General features: G+C 36.4%; 1 protein-coding gene across 1 annotated transcript in view; it reads left to right on the forward strand.

Moving 5' to 3' along the window:
- Positions 1-5,759: 5,759 nt before the first annotated feature.
- The window catches only part of LOC135713497 (atrial natriuretic peptide receptor 1), a 292,939-nt gene continuing 270,997 nt past the window's right edge, over positions 5,760-27,701 (forward strand). Inside the window, exon 1 of the mRNA XM_065236626.1 lies at positions 5,760-6,453. The gene's annotated coding sequence lies outside the window, so the exon portion shown is untranslated. The remainder of the gene's footprint in view (positions 6,454-27,701) is intronic.

The following is a 27,701-nucleotide window of genomic DNA, read 5'->3' on the forward strand; positions in this document are numbered from 1 at the left end:
GTAGTTACGCACACAAGAATAGGATTAGGTAGAGAAAGATAATAAAGAGGAGTAGAAAAATAAAAGCAATGGAAATTTCGTGAAAGCACGCTCTAGTTATAATAAAATCTAAGCTTACGGTTTTCCGTTTTGAAATAAATGTTTGATTTGATTTCGATGTAATGTTGTCCTATTAAACATTAAAATGAGAGGAAGAAAGTGCCTTCACGTTGTTTCGGGTCCGTGTAATTATGTTGATGTCTTCCGCGTGGACGGAGTTTGACTTTATGTTGCGTACCTCTTTTGCTGCAACTGCGCCTCTGACGGAAATAGATGGAACTACCGGTGAGGAAAGCTTGACGTGTAACGTCGTTTTAGGTTTGTGTTAGGTGGTAGTGAAGCTGGCTCGATCTCTTCTTTTTAGGAAGATTACTATTGGACTCGCCCTGGGGCAGTCTCATCCGGGCAAAACTCAACATGGCATGCGGTCTCCTTTACAGGAGTGGCGCTTAAGCCGCATCTTAACCAGTGCACAGTAGGCCTGGCCGCTTAATGCGGTATTAACATCTGTACGGATTTGCTAGCGCTAGTTTACTAGCGAATTAGCATGAATTTCAGTTGCTCCTGACATCTCATGCTGGTAGACACTGATGCCCTGTTTACATTATACTGGTGAGCTTTTTTGCTAGCAGCTGGCTCATTAGCGCTAGTGAAATAGCATAGGTGTAAGCACCCCATTAATGTTTGTATCACATATCTAACATTATTATGGACAAGAAAAACGGTAGACGATAGCCGATCATTTTCCAAGATTCGATATTGACATTAAGAGTGGATTCACAAACATTCACATTTTCGAGAAAAAAAATGTTTTTAAACATGTTCTATTTTTATTTTAAATTTACTGTATATCAATCACTTTGGTGAAAATAGTTGCTGTCTTCAGAAATGTTGCTTATTTTGATGTTATCTAAAATCCTCTAGAACATATTGTTGAAATATGATTGAAATACTGTATACCTAAAAAAAAAACTAGTTTTAAGGTAGCCCTGAAAGAAAACCAATTATATCTCTTTATGGATAAGATGTAGAAATTGTTTTTTTTTTTTGAATAATTTCTAGGATTTTATAGTTTTACAACTTTGTCTCAGATACCAGCACGATAGCTCCAAAGATCAGCAAGTTAGAATTTGGATTTGTAATACTAGCTTAATAAAAACTCTGTGACTCTTTCAAAATATGTGTAGTAACATTTTATGAAACTTCTTAAAAGATATATAACTTCTAAAACTTAAAACAAATGTGAGAAATAGGTAATGAACATCTTTTTTTTCAGAACGACCCCACTGTAAGCAGTCAATTGATGATTTCTGTTAAAGAAATGAAGATTTTGGCATCATGTTTTCAACTACTTTTGAAAATGTAATGTAATAGATGAAATCTTTGATTAGCTCGAGATCATTTGTGTACTTCTGGATGAACTTTTCATAAAAGGAGATTATCTGAGAAATGTAATTTGAATTGAGTGAGATGAGCTGAGTTTGAGTTTAAGATCTTCAGAGTAATACGTGATCAACCTGATGTCTTAAATCCATAGATCTTTATTGAAATCTTCGATCAGCTGGAAATCTTTCAAACTGCCATCTTGGGAAAATTTTAATTTAAGAACAGTTGAAGATTTTCAGATCTTCATCTTGATCAACGATGTCTTGATATCATTATTAGAGGACTTAAGAACATTTTTGATCAGCTGGAGATCTTTTGAATAATTTAATATATATGATCAAAACAGCAATCCTTGGAAAATTTCAGAGCGATGCAATTTATGTTTTTTTTTTTAATAGTAGGTGATCATCAGAATGAAGTCTTGATAGAAGATTTAACTGAAATCTTCGATCATTTGGATATATTTTGGATACTTCCTGATCAACCATCCATCCTGGAAGAATATCTGAGATCCAACGTTTGATTTTTAGTAGATTTCCAAAATAATTCTTCAACATTACAAAGTCTTGAAAAGACTGTAGAAAATTTTTTTGCTCTCTTATCAAAAATCCGTGAATATCAACGAAGCTCTCTAAAATTCTACGAAGTTTCCAAAATTTCTATAAAGGTTCCTGTACTTCCATGAACTTTTTTGTGCTTATACTCAGTTCCATGAACTAAAATGAAGTCATTAGCTTATGAAGTTCCTTGCACTTGAGGGAAGGTCCACGATTTTCTGAAAACCATCAATTTCAGCGAAGTTCCCAGAAAGATTTTTCCATAGCTCATACAAAGTTTCTCAAACTCTTATGATCCATAACTGGATTTCTACAAAGTTTCCAGCAATTGCATGAATTTCCTACAAATGTTATGAATTTCCTTAACAATGTTTCCTGATCCTCTAAAATATTTCCTAAAACTTCTAGAAAATGTCCTCATCTTCTACGAAGTTCCCTGAACATCTTTCAAGATTCATATTTTTTCAAGCTCTCTTAATTCAACCAAAATCTCAGAACATCTATGAACTTCTCTGAACTTCAGTAAATACCTGAATTTAATCATGATCGGATGCTTGGTTCCAGAGATATGTCCAAAAAGTGGCAGAGGCGAACCAGCCTTTAGGCTGAAAATCTCTTAAATAAAGAAAAAAAAAATCCAGAAAGTGAAATGTTACATTAAAACAGTAAAACTCACTCATTTTTCTCGGCGATGGCTGAACCGATTTAAGTGAAACCAGTTCCATTTTGTTTGTATTTATTTCCCATAGAACCCCGTGGAATTTTATATTGACCGGAACATCCTGATCAATCTTCCTACAAGTGCCTTTATCAGTGCGCTCTTAGCTGTAGACACAAGCAGTTCTGTATTTTTTTTTCGGTGCGAGTTACGTGATAGTCTGTTTTTCGATAGCAACTCTTGTTGCGGTGCTGCTCATTGTTTAAGGATCGTTCACTTTTGCTGTTGCCCCTTTGAAAACAATCAACTAGTAAACATGTCGGTGGAAATAACGCTGACGATTTGATCCAGTTTCGCCCATAGCAGTGCTAAACCATCGATGGGAGAAATGGCGATCTTTGTAAAATCGCTGGATGCAGATCCCACTCAGATGTTCCAATTTTCCATGGGCCAACCTCTAGATTTGTTTGATTAGATGAGAAAACCAATTATGCAAAGTTTCATACAAACAGGAGAAGGTCGAGTTTTTACGATTCGTCGTATGGCTGGAACTTTTTTGTATTACACTAGTTAGCCGAATGACACTAGTCCGAATACCATTGGCCCGAATGTAACACAAGCCATGATCGTTTGTAATCATGTTACCAATAAAAAAGTTAAATTTTCTTGTATTTGTATCTATAATGAGAAATTAGAATCAAATATTTTTTGAAGATTTTTCTTTCTTTACACATGAGCTGTGCTTTCGAGAACTTTGGAAGATTTAAGAGTTTTAGGATTTGAAAGTATGATGAGAAATAAGAATCTCCACAATTAGAACAAAACAAAACTCGACTCAAATTTGAGTTCTATTCACTTCAAGTTCGCTAAAATTTCGGTTACTCACAGATCTATTAAAATGTTCGCCAATGTTTATCTAATATGAGTGAATATCATTCATATTCGAGTAAAATCTACTCAAATTTAAGTGACGTGTTTGTTGGAATCGCTTATTGAAGAAACGACTTATTAATGATTTTATTTAACTACTTTTACTATTTTCAATGATGACTTCTGTTCAGGATTTGTTCACACAAATCCGGAGAATTTAGTCAACCACAACAGTGAGCTGCTTGGTGTTGTGTAAGATATATCGAGATGCTTTTATTTTACTACACCACATTGCAACAGGTTTCGATCTTATTTTACATTGGTCAGCATTTACGTTTCCTTCGAAATGTATGTATGGGCCCAATATTAGGGATGCCCGGTGGTGTAGTGGTAAGCCTGATTACCTCTCACCCCAGCAGGCCTGGGTTCAATACCAGTACTCTGATCACGCCTTCCTTCGGATGGGAAGTAAAGCCGTTGGTCCCCGGTTCATGAGTTGATGGGTCGATAGGTAGGGTCCAGGTGTGTGAGCTGCCTTCCTGGCACGTCGGTAGCATTGGTGCTCAGCACGGAAAACAAGATCGACGGAAAAAACAAACCAAAGGAAAAAAAAATATATTAGGGACAGTTTAGCCGACATTAGGGCCATTTACCCTATTATACATTTGTCAAACGATAATTCAACTGTGTATTTTACTCCTCACCTTTTGAAATTTGCAAGGAAAGGATAGCCGGGATATTTTTAGAACTAGATCGATGGATTGGATGTCGTGAGTGATGTGATCTCGGATGTGATCGATGATTACGATTTAAATTAATTAGGCGTAAAAAAACAGTAGCGTTTGGGATTGAAGTCGAAACATTCTACTTAGAAAACGGAAACGGTAACCACTATGCATCAATGTTGTCTTGTTGTTACGCACAGTGGTCCAGAATACAGATTTAGGTGGAAGGATAAGTTTTGAGCCTGAAATTGAAATTAACGACAAAAAATGTATTTTACAAAGTTGTTCCTTATAGTGAGGCCCTTATTTTTATGACAATGAATTCTAGGGTGGTTGTTAGTATCATTGAAATAAATAATCCAACCTTTTTCGTTTGAAGAAATTAAGGTAAACATTCTTCGGCAAAGTTATAGTTGAGCTAATTTCAACCAACTTTATAGGAATATTTTTTTATCTATTAAATTGACCGATTTAGAGCTATTTTCTTGAATTGAGTTAGGGTGTCTCTAAAAACAGTTGTTTTGCTCTTGTTTTCTTTTTTAAAATCTCTGGTTAGGACAAACAAAAAAAAAGTTTTTTACTGCATTTGAAAGGGCGTATGTTATTCTCAATAATATAAAAAAAATAGAGGTATCTTATTTTTTAAACTCGTATAATATCAATTTGAATTTATTCATTTTTGCAGTGTTGTTTAATAATGAATCTATACATCGTTTATAAAGTTCCCTGAGTTAACACGATGTGATTTGAAGATCTACGAAGTTTTCTAAATTTATACGAAGATTCCTGAATTTCTACGAAGTTTTACGAAGTTCCATGAAATTTAGTAAAAAAATCCCTGAACTTCAATTAATTTCCTCGAATTTCTGCAAAATTTTCTTATTTACTAAAGTGTGCTAAATTTCTACAACGTTTAATGAAGTTCTACAAAATTCACTGAACTTCTACAAAATTCTTTGTACTTCTGCGAAGTTCACTGAAATTCCACAAAGTTCCCTGAACTTCTTCGAAGTTTCCCGAACTACTACAAAATTCCTCGTAATCCTTAACTTCCTGCTGAACACCCCTTGCTTCCGGTCGCAAATTAGTGACGAAGACATGTGAAGACATTTCGTACATCTCGTTGATGTTTTTTTCTTCAAAATATCCCTGACATCTCTGGTATTGATTTTCCATTTTCGTAACTATATCTACTCATTAACATTGTGTGCGAAAATTAATCTCCCGTTATAGCGAAGAGTAGCTCTAATTTAAGCACGGTTTTCCCTTTCATGTTACTGAGGATGAAAAGAACAATGTATTATTTTAGCCAGAGGTACACATCCTGCGCAATAGTATGCTCTTCAGTGAATGGCACCCATGTCGGCAAAGTCGTCATACTCGTCGTTATCATGTCATAGCCGTGGCGTCACCGTCGTCAACAACACGCGTGCTGCGCGTCGTTCCTATTCGTCTCGTCTCCGTTTGTGATTATCGTCTTTCGTACCGTTCTTGACCATCAGCGAGACAAGTTCATTCAGTACGTCGGCTGCTACGGAACCGTTCGGAATAGATTCGCTTCTTTCTCGTCAGTATCGGTTTACTCGCGCGGGTTATCAATCTCGGGCGTCACGCCGCCGTCGCTGGTGTTGTGTTTGGTCAAAACCATATTTTTACGTGAGTGTTGTTTCGGCAGCAACGGGTGCATGAATAAAATGCCATAAAATATATTTTCTTCCACCGGCGTCGATACCAGCATGAAAAGTGGTGAAGTGATGCTCCGAGGAGTGATCTGTTCTGCCTGGGATAGTAGGTATGTGCGCGTTTGAATTCAGAGGATCAACATTAAAATTTTGAGATTTTTTTTTCTCTAATTTGAGATCATTCTTATCGTTGATTCGTTAAAATTTGACATATGAATGCAAAAGTGACGGAAAGGATTTAATTGTCTATGTGTAGTTGAAATGCTAGTATTTCAAGTGCCATCGGTTTATACTGGTCAATAACGGCGATGAGGGATGTGTGAAATGTCGTTGTTTGATAAATGATTTTGCGGCCGTGGGAGAATAATTTTACTCCTCGGGGGTAGCCACATGGTGCATAGATACCAATAGCGGCGTATTGTTGTTTGGAATTGAATTTCGTTTTACGATTGATAGTGATTTAGCTACGTTCCTGAAATAGCTTGCGATAAGGACATGGAGCCGGCTAGGCTTCGGAAAAGGGAATTGGACTATAGGTGAGTTATTCGTGTGTTTGATTGATTTCTTGGTTTGATTTGATTTTCAATTTGATTTTTTTTTCAAAATAAGATTTACTGATTTGGGAATTCTTATGCAGTTCTGTATAAGATATGCGCTATGTGTAATAAAATCACCGCACAAATAGATTAAGTGATGTACTCGTCTGAATGGCTTAAAAATAATATTAAAATATTATTGTTTATGATGAAAAAATTGGCATTCACCAAAAACAATATCTCCTTGTTTGTACGGGACTATTGATTCTTTGAAAAAAGTTGCATGTTAACTACAGTTTATTTTAAGAACTACCGTAGATTGGCCTTTTACAGGCCACCCCAATAAACTATTTGTATTATTTTATGACGTTGCATACTAAAAATCACCGCAAGTGATGAAAATTGCTGAGGAGCGGAAAAATTGCACACATATTCATTGAAGATCTACAAAGTTCTCTTATCTTTAATTTTTGTTCCCAAATCAAACCCTGAAATTCTAAGAATCATGATGATTTTTTACAATATTCCCTGAGCTTCTACAAAATTTCCTGAACTTCTAAGAAGTTCTCTATGCTTCTACAATTTTGTCTGAACTTCTACGAAGTTCCTTGAACTAAAAAAAAAGCTCAGCACTTCTATATAGTTTTACGAAGTTCATCGAATTGTTACGTAGTTCGCTTGATTTCTACAAAATTCACAGAATTTCTATAAAATTAACTGCAGTTCTACAAAGTTCTCTGAACTTTTAAGAATGTATTTAATACTCTGCGAAGTTTTCCAAAGTTCTACAAAGATTCCTGAATTTCTACGGAATTTGATGATCTATTTTAAGTCTATTAAACTTTAACGAAGTGCCCTGAAGCTACAAGAAGAGCTTTTATGACATTTCTAAAAATTAAACAAGGTTCCATGAAGTTTCCAAAACCTTCATAAAGATCCCAATTCTACGAAGGTTTCCTAATTTTTACAAAGCTTCCTGAATTTCTTTTAAATTCTCTGAAGCTCAACGAAGTTTTGCCCGGTTTATATTGAATTTGTAATGTCATGTCGATGTCCCCTGAACACCTATAAAGTCCCTAAAGTTTAAAAAAAATGTCTGATTGAAGTTAAAGGAAAATCCCTGAGCTTCAAAGAAGTTCCTCAAATTTCAACAATGTTTGATGAAGATCTACACAACTTGCTGAAGCTATACATATGTTCCACCTTTTATCAGCTGCTGTGAATTATTGTTTTCATCCTGATACATAATATATGGAAAATTGTTGATTATACTACATCTCCGATATTTATTTATTTTTTTATGACTAACCTTTCTTCGATGTTATTCATTACTATACTAGCACATTAGTATCTGGCTGGCACCTGGACTCGATCTCGTGATGATCACATTGTAAAAGATCGACGCTAGCAACTTCGTTACACCAACACTTAGAAGTGGCAACAAGATCGTTGATTGAAAGCTTTATAATTTTCCCCACACAACCTTTGTTCGACTGTTTTATTCAGCACTATGGAAGAAACGAAATTATTGTATAAAAATCACTAGAATGCACACATTTTAAAACAATGTACAATCTACAGCTTTCCCCCGAAGAACGTGTTGCCCACTGAGATCTACCCAGCGATTTTTCTAGTGTTATTAGAGCAATTATTCAGTGTGTAACTTAATAAATTTATTATGAAGGATCTACTGCAATTAGCAAGTATGTCATTATGTTATTAGACTGATTTTACTAAACATACTATTGAAACATGTACGCATAGTGGTATATAAGCTGAAAAAAGTTGACTATAACTACCTTTAATCTGTACATTATTAAGCAATCGAGAACAATCGAACAGTGCAAGTAGGAAACATTCATTATGCATCTAATAAGCAACACATCGAGTGCAAGTGTCGGGGAAGTTGCACATATTCATCTTATTATTATACAAACTTCTGCTATCGAGACAGTAAACTAGATAGCGTAAGTGAATAGTTTGATAAGTATATTGTACATACAAAACTGCAAAGTGGAAAAAAGTGTATCTTCACATGAAAACGTTCAACAGTTGTTCAGCACATAATTCGACATATCATCTTATGCAACAATGTACACTGTTGTTCAGCATTTAAGCAATAGATATTCTTATTTGAAGCTCTGAATTGTTTGTTGGGATATCCGGGTACCCCAGGGAAAGAGGCAAGTTTCTGACTAGGGTTAAAAAAACGAATCAAAATACATAAAGCAGCCAACGATAAAGACAAAACGCTTGCTACTACTGCCACGATAAACTCTCTCTGCAATATAGCTTGCTCGAAGTTGTAGAAGGATAATGATATATTGCATGCCTGCTTTGTTGCAATACACACGGTTGAGGACATAACTTCATCGGATTCGATAAAAGACATAAGAAAAAACCAAATTGCCAACAATTTAGTCGTTTCCTTCTACCGACCAGAGCGAGCTATATTCCAAAGACCGTTTGTCATTACATTCGGCTCGTTGATCGCTTGTCATTTTGAGATATTTTGGATTCCTTGGTCAAAACAAATCATGCGATTTCTCAAATCATATTCAATATAGAAAACAAGATCAATAGCAGTCAAACTGACGATCCAGGACCACAGTGGCGACATCCGGACTTGATGCGGATAGCCTCAGCAAAGTGGTCAGCTTCTGACTCGGACCTATCATGCTATATCTCAAATCTCATGAGAATTTGGAAAACAAAGTGCAATGCTACGCATAACGAGTATCATGGAACACATTTCCAGATCCGGCCATATCACAGTACTATGCTATGTGTCAAAATCAGACATGCGATACATTCAATCGATTAAGGAGTCTTTAAAAATCCATAGAACATTCTAAAACATGATAATTGATCGCCGCATTGTGTACATAATGTATGGTTCACTTAGATTCCGGAAGAACGAGATCAACTCTATCTCGTTTATCTTATTTATTTATTTATTTATTTATTTATTCGTCAATCAATCAAATCGTAGATTAAAAATTAACATTAGGACTTATATTCTATGACTTCGCAGGGTTTTGAAATATATTTTTAATTCTGCTGCTAGCATATTTATGCTAATCATTCCACAATGATGATTACAAACAGTCATCATCTGATTTACCGGTCCAAATTTAGCGTAATTGGTCCGATGGCGATCTACTGCGAACAAGTGTCGATTGCGTAATTGTCGGGATGGTGCATACGAATTTAATCTTGACAATAGAACAGCTGAGTCAATGCGTTGCGAAGTGATATTGTTTAACAAAGAAATCTTTGCGCAATCCCGACGTTCTTTCAATGTTTGAATGCTGATCAACAAGCAACGTACTTCATAAGACGGGAGATTTTTTTTTAATATTATTTATGAAGGAGATTTTTAGCCTATGGCTAGTTTATCTCCGATATGACGGGAGCCGTCCAACCTAACTTACGTAGTGCATATAATAAAAACTGCTTTTGGATTGACTCTATTCGACTCTATTTAGATTGATTTGACGTATTACAAATGGACGGGAACAAATTCAATCTCCGAAATGAGAAATATGGCTCATGATTTCATGAACATGTCGTATTAAGTTATACACCATGAATAATATTCATGATATCATGAGATATTTGTGCATAACGACGTCAAGATTCCTGAAATCATGTATCATCCGAGTTGAAATCATGAATTTAATTTTTGGCTTTTAACCAAAATATGTAACAAAAATAAAATAAAGCATCAGACTGGATTCGAACCAAGAACCATACGATCATTAAACATATACTTTGAACACTATCAGTACTTGTATAAGATGGAAGGCAAAAGGCGTATAAGAGATACCTATGTAGTGCGGTGAACACGGTTTGCCAGGTAACGCTTGTAGCGGTCATGATTCCGCAGCATTATGATATCATGAATTTCCATCACGAAATTATGAATCATTGTTATGATTTCATGGGACGGCAAGTGCTTTTATTTCATGATTTTTTATTCATGAAAAAGGAATCGGATATTTTCCCGTGTGGAGTAATGAAATTGGGATGTTCATGGAATGAAAAAAAAAAAAACAACAAAACAATTAGGTTATCTTCCATTTAAACGGCGCCGGTGGTGTAGTGGTAAGCGTGATTACCTCTCACCCCAGCAGGCTTGGGTTCAATCCCAGTCGGCGCCGCCGGGATGTTCTGAGGCATAACATCTCTGATCACGCCTTCCTTCGGATGGGAAGTAAAGTCGTTGGTCCCCGGTTCATGAGTTGATGGGTCGATAGGTAGGGTCCAGGTGTGGGAGCTACCTTCCTGGCACGTCGGTAGCATTGGTGCTTAGCACGGAAAACAAGATCGACGGAAAAAACAAAGCAAAGGAAAAAAAAAATCTTCCATTTAATTCCACTTTATTACAAGGTTGCAAAGACTCATTTCAGCTAAAACAATGTTTTTCTAAATTATGAAATAATTAGATGCCATGATCAAATTTTGAATTGGTAGGATACAAGAAGAGGTTGCAAAGAATGTGTTTGACATATTAAACCTGTTTATTTCACTTCATGAGAGTCACAATCAGCGATTTTTCACAAACTCACTCACTCACTCACTCACTCACTCAGCGATCAGAAAATCGCTGATTGTGACTCATAGAAAGCAAAATTTACAGGTTTTATGTTTCCAACGCATACTTTGTAACCTCTTCTTGTAAATTACAAGTAAAACATGCCATCATACCATCTTTTGGTTTTATTATTCCGAAAAACATTATCTTAGCTGAAATGAGTCTTTGCAACCTTGCTTTATTATTGTTTGTATCCAAGACAGATACGTATTCTGACTACAATGTGTAATCTTCATCAGTGTCAATCCCACTAAAGATTTATCTTATCCTTAAGCATTCATCCCCTAGGTCAAGATCGCAGGTATTAAAATGAAACTACATTGCGCAGAATAGGAACCTATCTAACTAATAATAACCCAAGAATTAAGTAAAGTAAAGATGGAAAATCTAAAAAACTCTTCAATAAGGAAAATCTCCAAAGGATTCGTAGCCAGCATAAAGAAGTAATGAAAGGGGATGTTAGTGTAATGCTTTAAAATTCAGCAAAAAAGGTTATTCTACATTTAATACAACTTAATTATTTTTGTAATTAAGTAAGATTAAATGGAAAATAACCTCTATGTATTATTATATTATTATCTATTATTTGTTGTACAGTCTGCTGCTCAGCCTCAGCCGGTGTTTGTTTTTTCATCGATAGAATAAAGTACCGGTGTTTCCGTTCCTTTTAGTTAAATTCTAGAAAAAGTTTGAAAAATATGCTAAACTTCTAATACCTCTTAATGTACAGCAAAAATGTAGTTGTTCCCCTCGCTGGATCTCCGATCAAGTAGCAGTTATAAAAAAATAAATCTCAATTGAACCGTCAACATCCAATCGTCCGTTGCAGCCACACCAAGAAGAAGCGACAGTACATGGACTCCATTTGCGACGTTTCGTAGCAGTTTTTCAGAGCCCGGAAAAATTGATGATCACAGTCAAGCAGACTAGTTTTGGTGAGATCCATAGGCGTAGCCAGAGGGGGGCAGGTGGGGGGGGGGACGACTGCCACCCCTAAACTCAGCAACACAAAGGCTTTCGGGGAAATGGTGTTCTGAGAAATGCCATTCGACCAAATTTTCCATAGTAATTTGTTTTAGCCCCTCCCTAGCTCGAAACCTGGCTACGACCTTGGTGAGATCATTAAATTTTTATCTATAAATTTGAAAATTGGTTAACATTGGAGGTATTTCGTGAGATTCTTCCATTATACTATATATATTTTTTTATTACTAACTTTATTTGTACAGGCTCAATCGAATAAACTTTACAAAGCCGAGTTATCATTTTCGTTATACATTATTGGTCTTATATTTAAAGTTAAAGGAGCTGGACTCGTGGTTGTCTCGAGGTTAGTGGAGATTTACAATTTTTTGGACGGGAAAAGGGAGAAGGAGGTTTGAAATGTGGTTTTCGATATAAATATTTAATTAATCCTAAAACATGAACTTATTTCTATTCATCTTGAAAACAAACATAAAACAAAACTCACACGTACAAAATACAAACTAAACACAAGGTTAATCAAACTTACAACCTAAGGTTAATATTCGTAAAGTAAACATATATGAGTTTCATAAACTCCAGATCGCGTCTAGCCAAAATATCTCGAACTGGAACATTAGGTTGTCTACCTCGAGCCCGAAGGGAATCGTACAGCTCAGATCTGACTCCACGATGCTCAGGACAAGACCAAATAATATGATCGACGTCCTGGTAACCTTGTCAACATTCACAGAGATTGCTGTCCCCCAGCCCAACACGGAACAAGTGAGCGTTTAACGAATAGGGATTGGACATGAGGCGAGACATCATACGAATGAAGTCTCGACCCACATCCAACCCCTTGAACCAAGGACTCTTCGACACCTTAGGGATGATCGAATATAGCCATCGTCCCAAACTCCCTTCACTCCACTTATTCTGCCAGCTGACGAGTGACTGTTGACGATTATACTATATTATATAAACCATTAATTACATCACACACGGTATGGTATGTCCACGCATCCTAAGAAAACACCATTTTCCGAAGAAGATCGTGACCACGATTTCTTTGCATTCAGTCCTGAAATTTCTAATAACATCTCTGTCAACCAACTTTCTCAACATGAAGTCCTCAATGCACTAAAAAACTTAAGCGCGTCGAAAGGGTCTGGACCTGACGGCATCGCACCCATATTTTTGAAAAACCTTTCTGAAGAACTCGCATTTCCTCTACACTAATAGAATTCCACACATTTTTATTGACGAATTTCCATGTGAAATTCCACATGATTTTCATGTGAAATTCCACATGATTTTCATGTGACCACACTTAAACAGAATCCACCCAGAAGCACACATGAAATTTATGAGTCAAATGAATAGTATGTGTGGTTACACATGGCTTTTATGTGTACACATATTAAGTATGTGTCCGACACATAGATATCATTTGTTGATCACATTGCAAAAATTCATGTGTGGGACACATAAAAACAATCTTTGAAATTTTATCAGTGTAGAGTGTCTTTTCAACATGTCTCTGAAAAATGGAAAATTTCCTAAAATTTGGAAATCATATTACTTGGTTCAAATCAGGTGCAAAATCAGACATTCGAAATTATCGTGGAGTTGCTATGATTTCTTGCATTCCAAAACTTTTTAAATCAATCGTAAACGGCAATATTTTTCAGGAGGTGAAAAAACTAATTACAAGTAAATAGCACGGCTTTTTTAAAGGTTGCTCAACTACCTCTAATCTTTTGGAATAAGGGAAAAGGATGTAATGTCGGCCTACATGCCACTAATTTGGGCCCATACATAAATTCAGCAATCGACTAAATTTTCAATAGTGACCAAAAATATTCATAAGTACCGTCCCAATGACACGTTCATCTCGATAAAATTGATAAATAGAATTTTTTTAGTGATGGGCCCAATCTTAGATCCATAGGCCAACATTAGAGCCATTTCCCCTATGTATCTTTTATTCTTAAAGCGTTGGACAGTGGCAAGCACTTTGAAGCGTTATACACCGACTTCAGTAATGCATTTGACCGCATCGACATACCATTATTAATCATCAAATTGCAGAAAATACGAATGGAGCCTGGAATTTCGAACTGGCTTCAATCATACCTAACACATCGTAAACAAATAGTCCGCTTTCAAAATAAACTTTCAGAACCAATTTCAGTCACCTCTGGGTACCCCAGGGTTCTCTTTTAGGCCCACTTCTTTTTATTTTGTACATAAACGACATTTCATACATACTTAAAAAAATGAAACTGCTTTTATATGCAGACGACATGAAGCTCTTTATGGAAATAAATAATTTTAGCGGTGCAGAAGAATTCCAGAATGAAATCAATATATTCCACACCTGGTGTAGTAAAAGTCTACTTCATTTGAACGTAAAAAATGTATCGCAATAGCATTTAGCAGAGAACTTGAAACACCGCATATTGAAATATCATTAGGCAACCAAATAGTAGAAAATGCGAAATTGTAAGATATCTAGGTGTAATCCTAGACTCCAAACTTACTTTTATAGAACATTATAAAAGCAAACAGAATTAAAAGGTTCAGTCTTAATTTCGAAGACCCATACACTATTAAGCTATTATATATCACATATGTAAGGCAAATTCTGGAATACTGCCTCCTAGTATGGAATCTATACATTTCCATATACGAAGAACGCATATAATCTGTCCAAAAACAATTCCTTTTATATGCTTTACGTAAATTGAATTGGACTGAATTTCCATTACCATCTTATGAAGCGCGCTGCATGCTCATCAATATACAAACATTTAAGGAGCGCCGCCAATTTGCAATGCTTTTCTTCATCAATGTCATTTTTTCAATGCGCATAGATTCGGCAGAAATTCTTGCACAATTAAACTTTTACACACTTTGTCGATATCTTAGAAAACGGAATTGCCCAATCAATGGAATGATGCCCCTGTATAATTTGCATTGTGGAACTATTGACATCACTATGTCCAAGCAGCAAATAAAAACTAAGCTAAAACAGAATAGAATTAATGCATAGTATGTAAGTAAACATTGTAATAATTATTGTATGTAGTCTACACTGGCTTGACGAAATAAATAAATAGGAGAAATGGATGTAATGTCGGCCTAAATGCCCCTAATTTGGGCCCATACATAAATTCAGCAATCGACTAAATTTTCAATAGCGACCAAAAATATCCATTAGTACTAGTAATTGATAAATAGCAGATTTCTAGCGATGTTCCCAACCTTAGATCCATAGGCCAACATTAGAGCCATTTCCCCTAAATAAAATAAATAAATAAATAAATAAATACATAAATAAAAATAAATAAAATTTGCCTATGTTTTAATATTTTTCAAATATCAGCGTTTTTTTTAACGAACTACGTCAGATGGATTGATCAATTTGTGCAAAATAAATTTTCTTCTCTCGTCTTTCATCATGCACACTTTTTTGAAAACTTCACGAATCGTGACGAGGAGCACTTTCCATACAAATTACTGCTAAAATTCAGAACGGACCACTAGGATCGGTACCATAAAATAAGCTATACTTCCGGATTTTAAGTGGATCATGCCTTAGAATTACATTATCCACACACAGACATGTTTTGGGTTCTTCCAGGGAGGCAACCAATTTCAGATGTAGGCCAACACCAGGCAACGCATGGACATATAGGGTGTTTAGGACCACATTTGTAAAACCAGGTTGTATCCAGATGTCCCCAGAAAGAATACAGTTTTTGGATTGTGCCAAATCCATCATTCGACACATCAAACAATAGATAAAAAATTATTGGCGGTCATTTTGTATTCGCTGGTCTATATTAGTCACATCCATTCATATTCTGGGTGCCACCGGACAAGTGACGAGAATCTGACATGAATTAAAATCAATTGGCCCACCCATATATGTTCCGGGTACTTTTTGGCAATTGGTCAAAATTTTACAGTAGCCAAAACGCATCATCCCATAAGACTTAAACAACAAGACCATAGGCTGTGTCAAAATGCAATTTTGACGACAAACCCAATGTCTCTTAAACGACCAGGATGCGACCCTACGTTGTGTTGTGATGTTTTCAAGGCGGCGGAGGAAGCCGTTTCAGAGCACAAAGTAAACTACAAGCTTCACTTGGCGGCATTACAATTGTTACTGTTTATTGCCTCCGAGAGGCATCCTGCCTGCTCGGAGATAGTACGTTTTCTTAAATTTCTCCCTTAAAAGCTAACAACCATTGCAAAATGTAAACAATAACATTGAATAACATATGTACATAAACAATACCACGGTACTGGGGAATAAAACGATACTTATTGTTCTTACAGCATGGCGGGCTTTGCTGCCATCGGGCCGGGGGCATTTATTGCTGTTTGCTTTGCATATTCAAATGCAGCCAATGCTTAATCACTCTTAATTAATAGCACCGTGGAGAGTGGATTTAGAGTAATGACGCCTTGAGCAAAGTTGATGGGTATGACATGGTGCATCTTTGGAAGATATTAATTTAGTGATTAATCCCCCTAAAAGTGAGATGAACAATTTATTCTTCACAATGTCGAGAGGGTTTACGTCTTCAGCAAAGTTATAGCAATTGTTACAATCAACTTTGCTGAAGACATTTAAGTCACATATTTTACTTTGACTATAAATGTTTTAGTATTCTACGTGAAGTTAACGATTTACATAGTTGAAGATGCTAATTTCAAATAACAGACTGTAGTGGTAATTTTTATACCATAGATGAAGTAGATGAAAGCATAGAGTTAATAGTTCCGTTAGAGTACGTCAGTTTGAAGATTGCATATAGATATTAGAATAGCGAGCTAGGACAACTTTTAAGGAAGGTACAAATCGGGTTTTTCATCTCTCTTTACCAAACTCCCCCTTTGGAGAGGGATGGTGAGAGGTGTCTTTCTAAAACATTCTTCAGTTTTCCTCATTCTTTGGACTTGTGTATCTTTCATTCAAAAAATTATAAAATGATGAATTAAATGTTATTTAGGATAAAATTATGAAAAACTTCAAAATTAGTAGTTGATTAAAAAAAATCTGCATGTATTTGTAGATATCTGCAGAAACTTTTGACACCAAATTGAAGGTTGAAGTCCAGGTTACCACCATGGAATGGTGTCTGGTCGAATCCTTGGGAATACTGTTACCTTTAAGTGAACATGTAAACTTATAGTAATTTTTACTATAAAACGAATGTAATAGATAGCAATATTAACAAGTTTTTTTTTTCAAACAAAGAATATTCACAAAATTGGTATGCAAAGAGCAAAACATTTTTATTGGAAAACTATTGGATCAGTTAGGGTGTACCTTCAAATATAGTAAAACACTGTATTTTTGCAAGTATGGTACATTATATATATATATAAAAAACAAGCACATTTAAATTTAAAATGACCCCACAATTGACTTCTAAAACCTATAAAGATTGATTGAGTAGTTGAAAAATACCGATTGGTTTAATTTTTTTTTGTAGAGAAATTTTGATTTCCGGCTCATAGTGCCGGGGGATTTCTCGCATCTACTTGCATCGAGCATCATCTTTTTGCAGGAAATCTTCAAATCGTCATAAATCTTCTTTCTATCTACTCAGCGTGCGATAGCTAACCACACCAAAACAAAATCCCTCCTGCATCGTAGTTTAACCCTCCGTTACTCGCGCCAACTTTTGTAACACGAGTACTCGCGCGTTGTACTTTGTACAACAGTGTGAGTTTTCCATTGCCATTTTGCAGCCGAGCTACCAATCGATATGAAACCAACTTGTTTTTAACAAAACAAGATAAACTTTTATGACAGTTAACCCCCAAAAAATGCGGATAATAAAGAAAATGTGAATGGAAACCACATAAACGGTGTACGTATTACGTGGGATTTGACTTAATTGGTTACAACATGGAAAATCTTGAGATCCTGACCAGCTAGAATGTTACTGTCTTCGACCAAGTTGTTCTAGAGATCATAACCTTTTTGCTGGTGGAGAGTAGTTTCAAAATTTTCTCACTACGTAACGCTAGAATACACGTGAAATTCTCGCATGTGGTTTGTTTCGAGATCCTGACCAGATAGAAAGTTACTGCCATGGACAAAGTTGTTCAGGAGGTCAAAGCCTTTTTGGCTGGTAAACAGTAGTTAAGAATTTTCTCACCACCTGATCAGAAATAAAGTTACTGTCTACGACAAAGTTGTTCAGGCGGAATCGTTAGCGTTAGCGTTAGCGTTGTTATGATATACTTCGTAGATTGGATACTAGCGACACTCACGTCTCTTCTGAAATTCTCAGTTAGACTACTTTCAGGAATAATGCTGAGGAGTAAACATTGGTTCCAATCTAAACAAGAGTAACAGAAGCATGACTGTCGCTATTCCCGGCCACGCCCATCTTTACCATAACTAGGGATAGGGAAGGAAATGTTGATGTAGTACTTACTTAACGAGAGGCCACCGACTTAGCGACACCCTCATAAGTGCTACGGAGTTGGAGGGTTGGGTAGGGTATTTGGTTAGGATTCACCTCAAGTTGGCGATGCAACCAAAAGTATGTATTGTTTATTTGTTGTTTATTTAATCTCTCGATAGCCGGCTATCGAAAGAACATATTAATTTTGTTTAGTGATAATGAATTTTAAGAGTCATGATGGAGAGCTTGGGATTAAACCCATGATTTTCTGCTCAGTAAACAAAAACGATCCCTCCAGGGTCATCGAGCATCTCAGAACCATAACGCTTCGCGACAATACAGGACTACGTTTTCGCTTGATATGCAAATAGTTTCCGAGGTTAATGTTCAATATCAAATATACAAATGATGGTGGCGATTTATTGTGCTGTGGAAGAGCTTGGGGTTAAATCCATGATTTTCTGCTCAGTAAGCAAAATCGATCCCTCGAGGGTCATCGAGCATCTTATAATCCACAGCGCTTTGAATAACTATTATTTACGATAATTACATGAAATAAATAAAATATAAACTACAAACAAAACGTGACTGCTAAAATCTCAAAAAGATATTCTCACAAATATATTTCACGCCACCAGGAATCTCAAAACCATTAGACGTTATAATGATACTCTGCACATATTAGACACAAGAAGAGGCCAAAAAGCAAGCGTCCGACACACAAAACCCGTCAAATCCAATTGCAGTCACAATCAACGATTCTACGAATCGCGAGCGCTCACTAATCATAAAACCGCTGACTGCGACACTCTGAAAGCGAAATTGACAGGCTCTATGCGTCAAACACCCGCCCTCCAATCTCCACCCGCATCCAACAGCACAAATCTCCATCAACATCTAACGAATTCAAAACTCCGAAAATCACTCATCTATAGCAAGTGAGTGGAAGCAATCCTGCATGCAACCATTCTTAATGATACACTTTTTTTTTTTAACTCTTTATTTGTTCCAAATTTAAAATAAATTACATTTCATTTTTAACCTAGGTGCTCCAGTTACTACAGTAACTTACCAGCCTTAATTGTTATGATGTATATCTAAGTGTTTTTACATTGTTCCTGTCTTGGCAATTCAGTATTTTAAACAGGTTTTTTAAACCTGCATGTCAGTATAACAATTGATAGCTTAAAACTAAATAACTAAAACTAAATCTTATCTAAGTATAAAGGGAATTAATCGTTGCAATTGAGGATTGTAACGATTTTTGCCGGAAATTATTAATTATTTTGTTGGACATTTGTGCTAAAGTCTCAACATTCGAAATTCTATGTACTTCGGTAGTACTGTACCAGGGAGGCAACTTCAAAATCATCTTCAGAATTTTGTTCTGAATCCTTTGAAGTGCTTTTTTCCTGGTAGTGCAACAACTAGACCATATTGGCACAGCGTAAAGCATGGCCGGTCTAAAAACTTGTTTAAATATTAGAAGTTTATTCGTCAGGCAAAGTTTGGATTTCCTGTTTATAAGAGGATACAAACATTTTATATATTTGTTACATTTGGCTTGAATGCCCTCAATGTGATCTTTAAAAGTTAATTTATGGTCAAGTATGAATCCAAGATATTTCACTTGGTTTGACCAGGAAATTGGAACTCCGTTCATAGTGACTATGTGACTACTACTAGGTTTCAAAAAGGAAGCCCTGGGCTTATGTGGAAATATTATAAGTTGAGTTTTGGAAGCGTTGGGAGAAATCTTCCATTTTTGTAAATAAGAAGAGAAAATATCTAAACTTTTCTGAAGTCTGCTGCAAATAACACGAAGACTTCTTCCTTTAGCGGAAATGCCTGTGTCATCAGCGAACAAAGATTTGTGGCAACCCTGAGGCAAATCAGGGAGGTCCGAAGTGAAAATGTTATTCAATATAGGCCCAAGAATGCTACCCTGAGGAACTCCTGCTCTATCAGGTAGTCGATTAGATTTGGAATTTTGATAATTTACCTGCAGAGTTCTGTCAGTTAAATAATTTTGAACTAATTTCATAATGTAAAGTGGAAAATTAAACTTTTTCAATTTAGCAATCAAACCTTCATGCCAAACACTGTCGAATGCTTTTTCTATGTCTAGAAGAGCAACTCCAGTTGAGTGGCCTTCAGATTTGTTTGAACGAATTAAATTGGTAACTCTCAAGAGTTGATAAGTAGTTGAATGCCCATGGCGAAATCCAAACTGCTCATCTGCAAAAATTGAGTTCGTATTGATGTGAAGCATCATTCTATTCAAAATTATTTTTTCAAAAAGTTTACTTATTGAAGAAAGCAAACTTATTGGACGGTAGCTAGAAGCTTCAGCTGGATTTTTATCCGGCTTCAAAATTGGAACAACTTTTGCATTTTTCCATTTATCAGGAAAGTATGCCAAATGGAAACATCTGTTAAATAATTTTACCAGGAAAGACAAGGTACTCTCTGGGAGTTTTTTGATGAGGATATAGAAAATTCCATCATCACCTGGAGCTTTCATATTTTGAAACTTTTTAGTTATAGACCTTACTTCGTCCAAATCAGTCCCCCAGGAATCATCAAAAATATTTTCCCGAGAGAAAATATTCCGAAAATCCCGAGCAACCTGATTCTCAATAGGACTAGTAAGACCCAAACTGAAATTATGGGAACTCTCGAATTGCTTAGCAAGTTTCTGAGCTTTTTCCAAATTTGTGATCAAAATTTTACCACCTTCTTTAAGCGCTGGAATTGGCTTTTGAGGTTTTTTCAAAATTTTTGTGAGTTTCCAAAAGGGTTTGGAACTCGGGTCTAATTTAGAAACATTATTTTCAAAAGTTTTGTTCCTCAGGGCAAAGAATCGCTTTTTAATTTGTTTTTGCAAATCCCGCCAGATAACTTTCATGGCAGGATCGCGTGTTCTTTGATATTGTCTCCTACGGACATTTTTAAGACGGATCAAGAGCTGAAGATCATCGTCTATTATAATTGAATCGAATTTAACCTCGCATTTTGGTACTGAGGCAGCTCTTGCTTCAACTATAGAAGTAGTCAGAGATTCAAGAGCATAATTAATTTCATCTTTGGTTTGCAAAGGAATGTTTGGATCGAAGTTATATTCCATAAATGTTCGATACTGCTCCCAATCAGCTCTATGGTAATTGAAAGTAGAGCTGTTGGGATTAGAAATTATTTTTTGGGATATTTCAAAAGTTACTGGAAGGTGATCAGAACCGAAGTCAGCATGGGTAACCAGTTGGCTACAAAGTTGACATGAATCAGTTATGACCAAATCAATAGTGGAGGGATTTCTTGCAGAAGAAAAGCATGTTGGGCTGTTTGGATATTGAATAGTGTAATAACCTGCAGAACAATCATCAAACAGAATATTACCATTGGAATTGCTTTGAGCATTATTCCATGAGCGGTGTTTTGCATTAAAATCACCAATAATGAAGAATTTAGAGCTATGACGGGTAAGTTTCTGGAGGTCACCCTTGAGAAAATTCTTTTGCTGGCCTACGCATTGGAATGGCAAATAGGCAGCTATAAACGTAAGTTGTCCAAATTTTGTTTCAACAGAAACTCCCAAAGTTTAAAAAACTTTGGTTTCAAATGAAGAAAGAATTTTATGCTTGATTCGTCTATGAATAATGATGGCAACGCCACCACAGGGTCCATCAAGACGATCATTTCTAAAAATCAAGTAATTTGCGTCCTTCTTAACCTTATGGTCAGGTTTAAGGAACGTTTCAGTTATAACGGCAATATGCACGTTATGAACTCTCAAAAAATTAAATAGCTCGTCTTCATTATCTTTAAGAGATCGAGCATTCCAATTTAAAATGTTTAATGCTTTAAAATCCATTACTGAATTTTAAAGTCATGACAATAAAGTAATGAAATTGGGTTGTTAGCGGAATGCTAAATAAAACAGCAAAAAAGGTTATCTTCCATTTAATTCCACTTAATTAATTTTGGTATCCATGACAGATACGTACCTCGACTACAATGTGCAGTCTTCATCAGTGTCATTCACTGATTCATGACACTGATGAAGACCGCACATTGCAGTCGAAACACGTATCTGTCATGGATACCAAAATTAGTCATGACAATATTATTAGCAAATTTTACTCCAGTTTGAATAGCATCAAACATGGAGTTAGATTTAAGCATATCAGAAATCATGTCAATTAATGAATTCTGTAAAAATTCCATTTTAGGAGCAGTAATGCTTCCTAAGTCAAAATTGTCAAAATTTCCGTTAGAACGTTGGTTAGTATTTTGATTTCTACCCGTTGCAATAGCAGCATAGGTAGCTCCATTAACTCGCTGAACATTGTTAGCAGCGAGGGGAGTAGGTACAGATGAAACATTTGAAGCAGGGGTGATATTTGTACCTACGGGTACGAATGTAGAATTTGTTCCTCGCTGACCGTTGTTAACAGCAGAGGAATTTATACCTGGTCGGAAACGTGGAGCGTTTCCTACCTGTCGGTTCCCAAAAATTGGATTTGTGGTTTTCACCACAATTTGAACATTTAAATTTCTTAGGATCTTCCTTCACAGGACAGTCGTCCTTTGCGTGAGAGGAATCACCACAATTCATGCATTTAGCTGGCATGTAGCAATTTTTAGTTCCGTGACCCCATCCCTGGCACTTACGGCACTGGGTGAGGTTTTGAAAATTTCCTCCAGTCTTCCTGAAGTGTTCCCACTTCACTCGGACATGGAGCATAAGGCTAGCTTTTTCTAAGGCCTTAAGGTTGTTTAGTTCACTAGACTTGAAGTGAACTAAATAAAAATCATTAGAAATCCCGTTGCGCGAATCGCCAGGACGGGATTTCATTTTCATTTTGATTACTTGGAGTGGCACAACTCCAAGTAATTTTGCCAGTTCATCTTTGATCTGATCCAGGGATTCACCACTGGGCAGTCCTTTCATGACAACCTTGAACACACGTTCAGTTTTGGTGTCGTAAGTAAAAAATTTGTGCTTCTTCTCAGTAAGATACTTGAGAAGACATTTAAATCCGTCCAAGGTTTCAGCCAATACACGTCATTCACCCCGACGTCCAATTTGTAGTGAAAACTTAACTTTCACGAAATTCAAAAGTTCCATGCGAAGAGCATGGAAATCGGTAGTGGTTATCACAATAGGGGGAATCTTTTCCTTCTTGTCATTAAGCCGGGAAAGTTTACTAGAATTTTTCTTGGATGATGGATCATTCTCATCATCCGTGAGCCAATCCAATTGATTACTCAAATTAATTTCTTCAGAAGGGGGGTCAAGAGTTTGCCCCTATCTTTTGCGTTTAGGCGCCATGGCGGCAGTAAATTTTTTATCCAAATCGACTGCCAAGCAGATTACTATAAGAATCTGAAGGATCGAAGAGGAATTTTCCAAATCGATATCCAAGAAGGATTACCTCGGGTAGGGTCCAAACAAGGATCGAAGGGGAATAAGAGGAGTTGAACAAGGTAGAAATTTTTTACAGGTTGAGCACTGAAAAGTGCTGTTTAAATTTGTTGTAGCTTTAGGTAGTAGTAACACTTCCTTAAGCAAAAAGCAAATAGATCCGCACGGCAAGAGAGCACGATGCGGACTGTTAATGATACACTTGTTCTGCCTATCTTTCTATTAGGCCTGTGGACATGCGTTAGCTTCGAAACTTCTAACCAAACTGGGTAAATTTTCAGATCACAAAAAAAAAACTTGAAAAAAAAACTTTCAAAGGTAATTACAAGTAAGATAAATATTGATTATTTTACGCGAAAACGAGCAAGTAATATTAAATCTCTTGTATCATATGCTAATGCAAATTGACTGTAACAAAAATAATATGCTTAAATAAAATAAAATATTAATAAAATTATATGCAAAATTTACAAGAAGATCATTACTTTATTGGTGAGAAGTTTTTAATAATCCCTCCCAGTTCCTCTGTATACAGAACAAATCTGATACTATAATCAGAATTGCTCAGTCTGCATAATGCAGCCGATTGCATCAAGGTTGTTCTATTAACAACCAAGAATTAATCGTTTGAGGTATACTGAAGCATTAAGCAGGTGATATGTGTCACTATAGGAAATCATCATCGTTGCAAATATAAAGAAATTAAACATAACCCTTTGCTTCAGTACCGTCAACCTCCATGTCCATGGGGAGGGAAGTTGTTCAGGCGGAATCGTAGTACAAGAACAAAATTGCAATCAGCTGCTTGAAGATCCGTATGGAATCGTATTCTTCTTCTTATTCTTCTTCTTATTCTTCACATTTCAAGCTTATTTCTTATTGCATATTAGCTTATTGCGTGCTCTCAAGTTAGTGTTTTAGATACACTTCCATTGTTTTTAATTTAGAGCTTTCGATGCCTGTACCATTTTTTGTATTAGTATAACTGTGTGGCAAGCAGTTTTGCTTCCACTCACTTGCTATAAAAATACTTTCTCGGAATTATGAAATCATTAGATGTCATAATGATATTTTGTACCTGTAAGTTACCACAAAAGGTTGCAAAGTATTTGTTTGACTCATAAAACCTGTCAATTTTACTTTCAGAGCGTCACAATCTGCGATTTTTTTTATTCGTTAGCATGTGGCAAGTACAATCATACTCTATGCCCAGAAAAGTCGAGAAATTTTATAACGCGAAAAATGCCTAGACAGGACCAGGAATCGAACCCAGCCACCTCCAGCATGGTCTTGCTTTTCAGCTGCGCCTTTACCTACTGAGCTAAGGAAAACCCCTGCTAGAAGATCCATGCTCTATTTGAACTTCTTGAGGATAAATTCACGGGACTCCATTGGATTGTGTATCACTTTCTAAATTTTCTGTATTCAGCAGATACTTCTTTTTAATTGGCTATGGTTGAAAACTTGTTGTATAAGGTTGCGCTGAACTCTATCCAAAACTACCCGAAACATTTTTTTTTATTTAAACACGTTTATTCACATGCTATTTCGAAACCACCCCGATTTGGGTAGAATCAAAACAAAATCGGTCAATACTAAACCTTCCCAAAAATGGGTAGACTACAATATGCTGGAAGTGACAAGATGATAAACAAACAACAGCGATATGAATTGGATCGAGGTTGTTCAGTTATCAAATTGTTACTCCCGACATTATTTACCCTAGAGAGGGTCTGGTACAAGAGAGGAGCGGGCTGGATGGTTTTGAGCAGTGTTGGCAAAATCATCAATCAAATGATATTTTTTCGCTCTCATACGCTCTCAATATCACGCGTGATATTGGAACAAAATATCATGCTTGATATTGATTTAACAAGCTGAGTTGACTCGACACAAAAATGATTCCGTTGCACATCGTTTTCTTAGAAAGAGAAAGTATAGTTTGCTACCTCTTTTTACTCTTCACCGATGGCCAACACGAAGTAACTGCTACCAGCCGTGATGGATGTTTCGGTTGCGTTCGGGTGTAAAGCAAAAATCGTGAAACTCAATCTCACAACAGTTTGTTGTGATTTGCAGCTGGTGAGTTTTGTTAGCTTGATATTCCGAGCTGCGATATCATAGCTTGCAAAATTAACTGCAGTTGTTTGCTTGTTGATTTTTGTCTATGAAAATCAAGCGTGATCTTGGGCATCGGTGAGATTTGATTATTTGATATTTTTCCATCACTGGTTTTGAGCCAAACGAACTGTCAATGCCAGAGCCAATCGAGCAGCACTTATCTTGAATGCAGTGGCAATGCTGCTAGAAACTGTCAGGTATATGTTTCCAAGGCAGTTTGTTTTGAATCCGCCCATCTCTTATCAAAGACCCTCTCTAGTTTACACATTTTTGAGTAGGTCCAGTTTTGACCGATCTGGGTGGGCATAACAAAAGCCGTCAAATATGTACTTTTGTAAGGGCATCAAGGTGAAATCATTAAGGTTCCTTGTAGAGTCCAAAAATGGCCGCCACGTAGGCTATACATGCACTTCCACTTCAATTTTCAATTACACAAATCTCGGAAATCGGAGCCCTTTTTCACCTAAAATTGCTACTTCATTTATGCTGCAGTGCAGCAAACGTGGAGTAATAATTTGAACGCTGTACGTGTTGTAGAAGCTAATATTTGTACACCTAAAGTTTCGAAGTCGTTCTGAGAATAAGGATGTCACAGCGATTCACCTTAAGGGGTCATGCGTTAATCATGAATGTTTATCCTAGACCTAATGCATTGCTTGTTACATAATCATGTACCCAGCGTGACATAAAATGTGCATCTGTAGGTATACATTTCAAAAAGGGCATCAAGCTAAATACTATTTTCAAATACGCTTCCTCGGAACCAATTCCTCTTAAAATCCCAAATGTTTACAGTCTATGTTTCTGAGTCGGTCTACCAGTACCTGATAATTCAACGTTATCTGCCAGTGAGTCCTATACCTAGTAGGTATTCTACCGGTTTCGTTACACTAGGTCTGTTCCCGTACTTGCTTTTCTGTAAGATTCTGTACAGCAAAAAACATAAGAATGTTCCCGTACTTTCTGCAGCATACGATTTTCTTACAGCAACTTACAGCAAAAGCAAAAAGGAAAGTACAGGAACAGACCTACTACTGTTTTCCTGTCCATCGTCAATTCGACTCATATGCGACGATGTCGAGTTTTGTTTTTTAAATCTCACCCACCGAACGAAACCAAGGTCATGCAAGCTGCTGCGATCGTGCCTTTTCGCTTTGATGACCGCGTTTAGTTTGAGGTGAAGAGAATGTAGCATTTTTTTTTCATTTTGTGAATATACAGACAATATATTTACCAAACACACTATGCTGTTTATCTTTGCTCGAAAAGGCACACACGAAAAGGCAATTTTTATTTTCCACTTGCTGTTGTCTATTTGGATCGCGGTGCTTGCGAGTTTGCCTTACATTCAATGACGAATAAATGATTCCGTCTTTCTTCGCCGCCGGTAGACGGGGATTACACACTAGATTGAATATTAGAATCTGTGAGATTTTTTTCTCGTTTTCGCAGAAAGTGTACCTTAGCTCGCGTTTGACGAGGAGAACTCCTCAACCACCTTCACCGCAATACGGGGCTTATTGTGTTTCTGAAAGTTTTGCGAGACAGCTTATTAAATTCCCATAATTAGAAGAAAAGGGGGAGAAAGGCGTTATTTGTTTGTTGAGAGGTATGCCCCGAAGGTAAGCCACCTTGTATGTAAGACACTTTGCTAGTGGTTTGTAAAGGATGAGCTGAACACAGGTGGGAACAATCAGAGCTC

The sequence above is a fragment of the Ochlerotatus camptorhynchus genome, unplaced genomic scaffold (assembly GCF_037179485.1).
Source record: "Ochlerotatus camptorhynchus isolate MF236.1 unplaced genomic scaffold, CSIRO-AGI_Acam_v1.1 ptg000558l, whole genome shotgun sequence".
NCBI lineage: Eukaryota > Metazoa > Arthropoda > Insecta > Diptera > Culicidae > Ochlerotatus > Ochlerotatus camptorhynchus.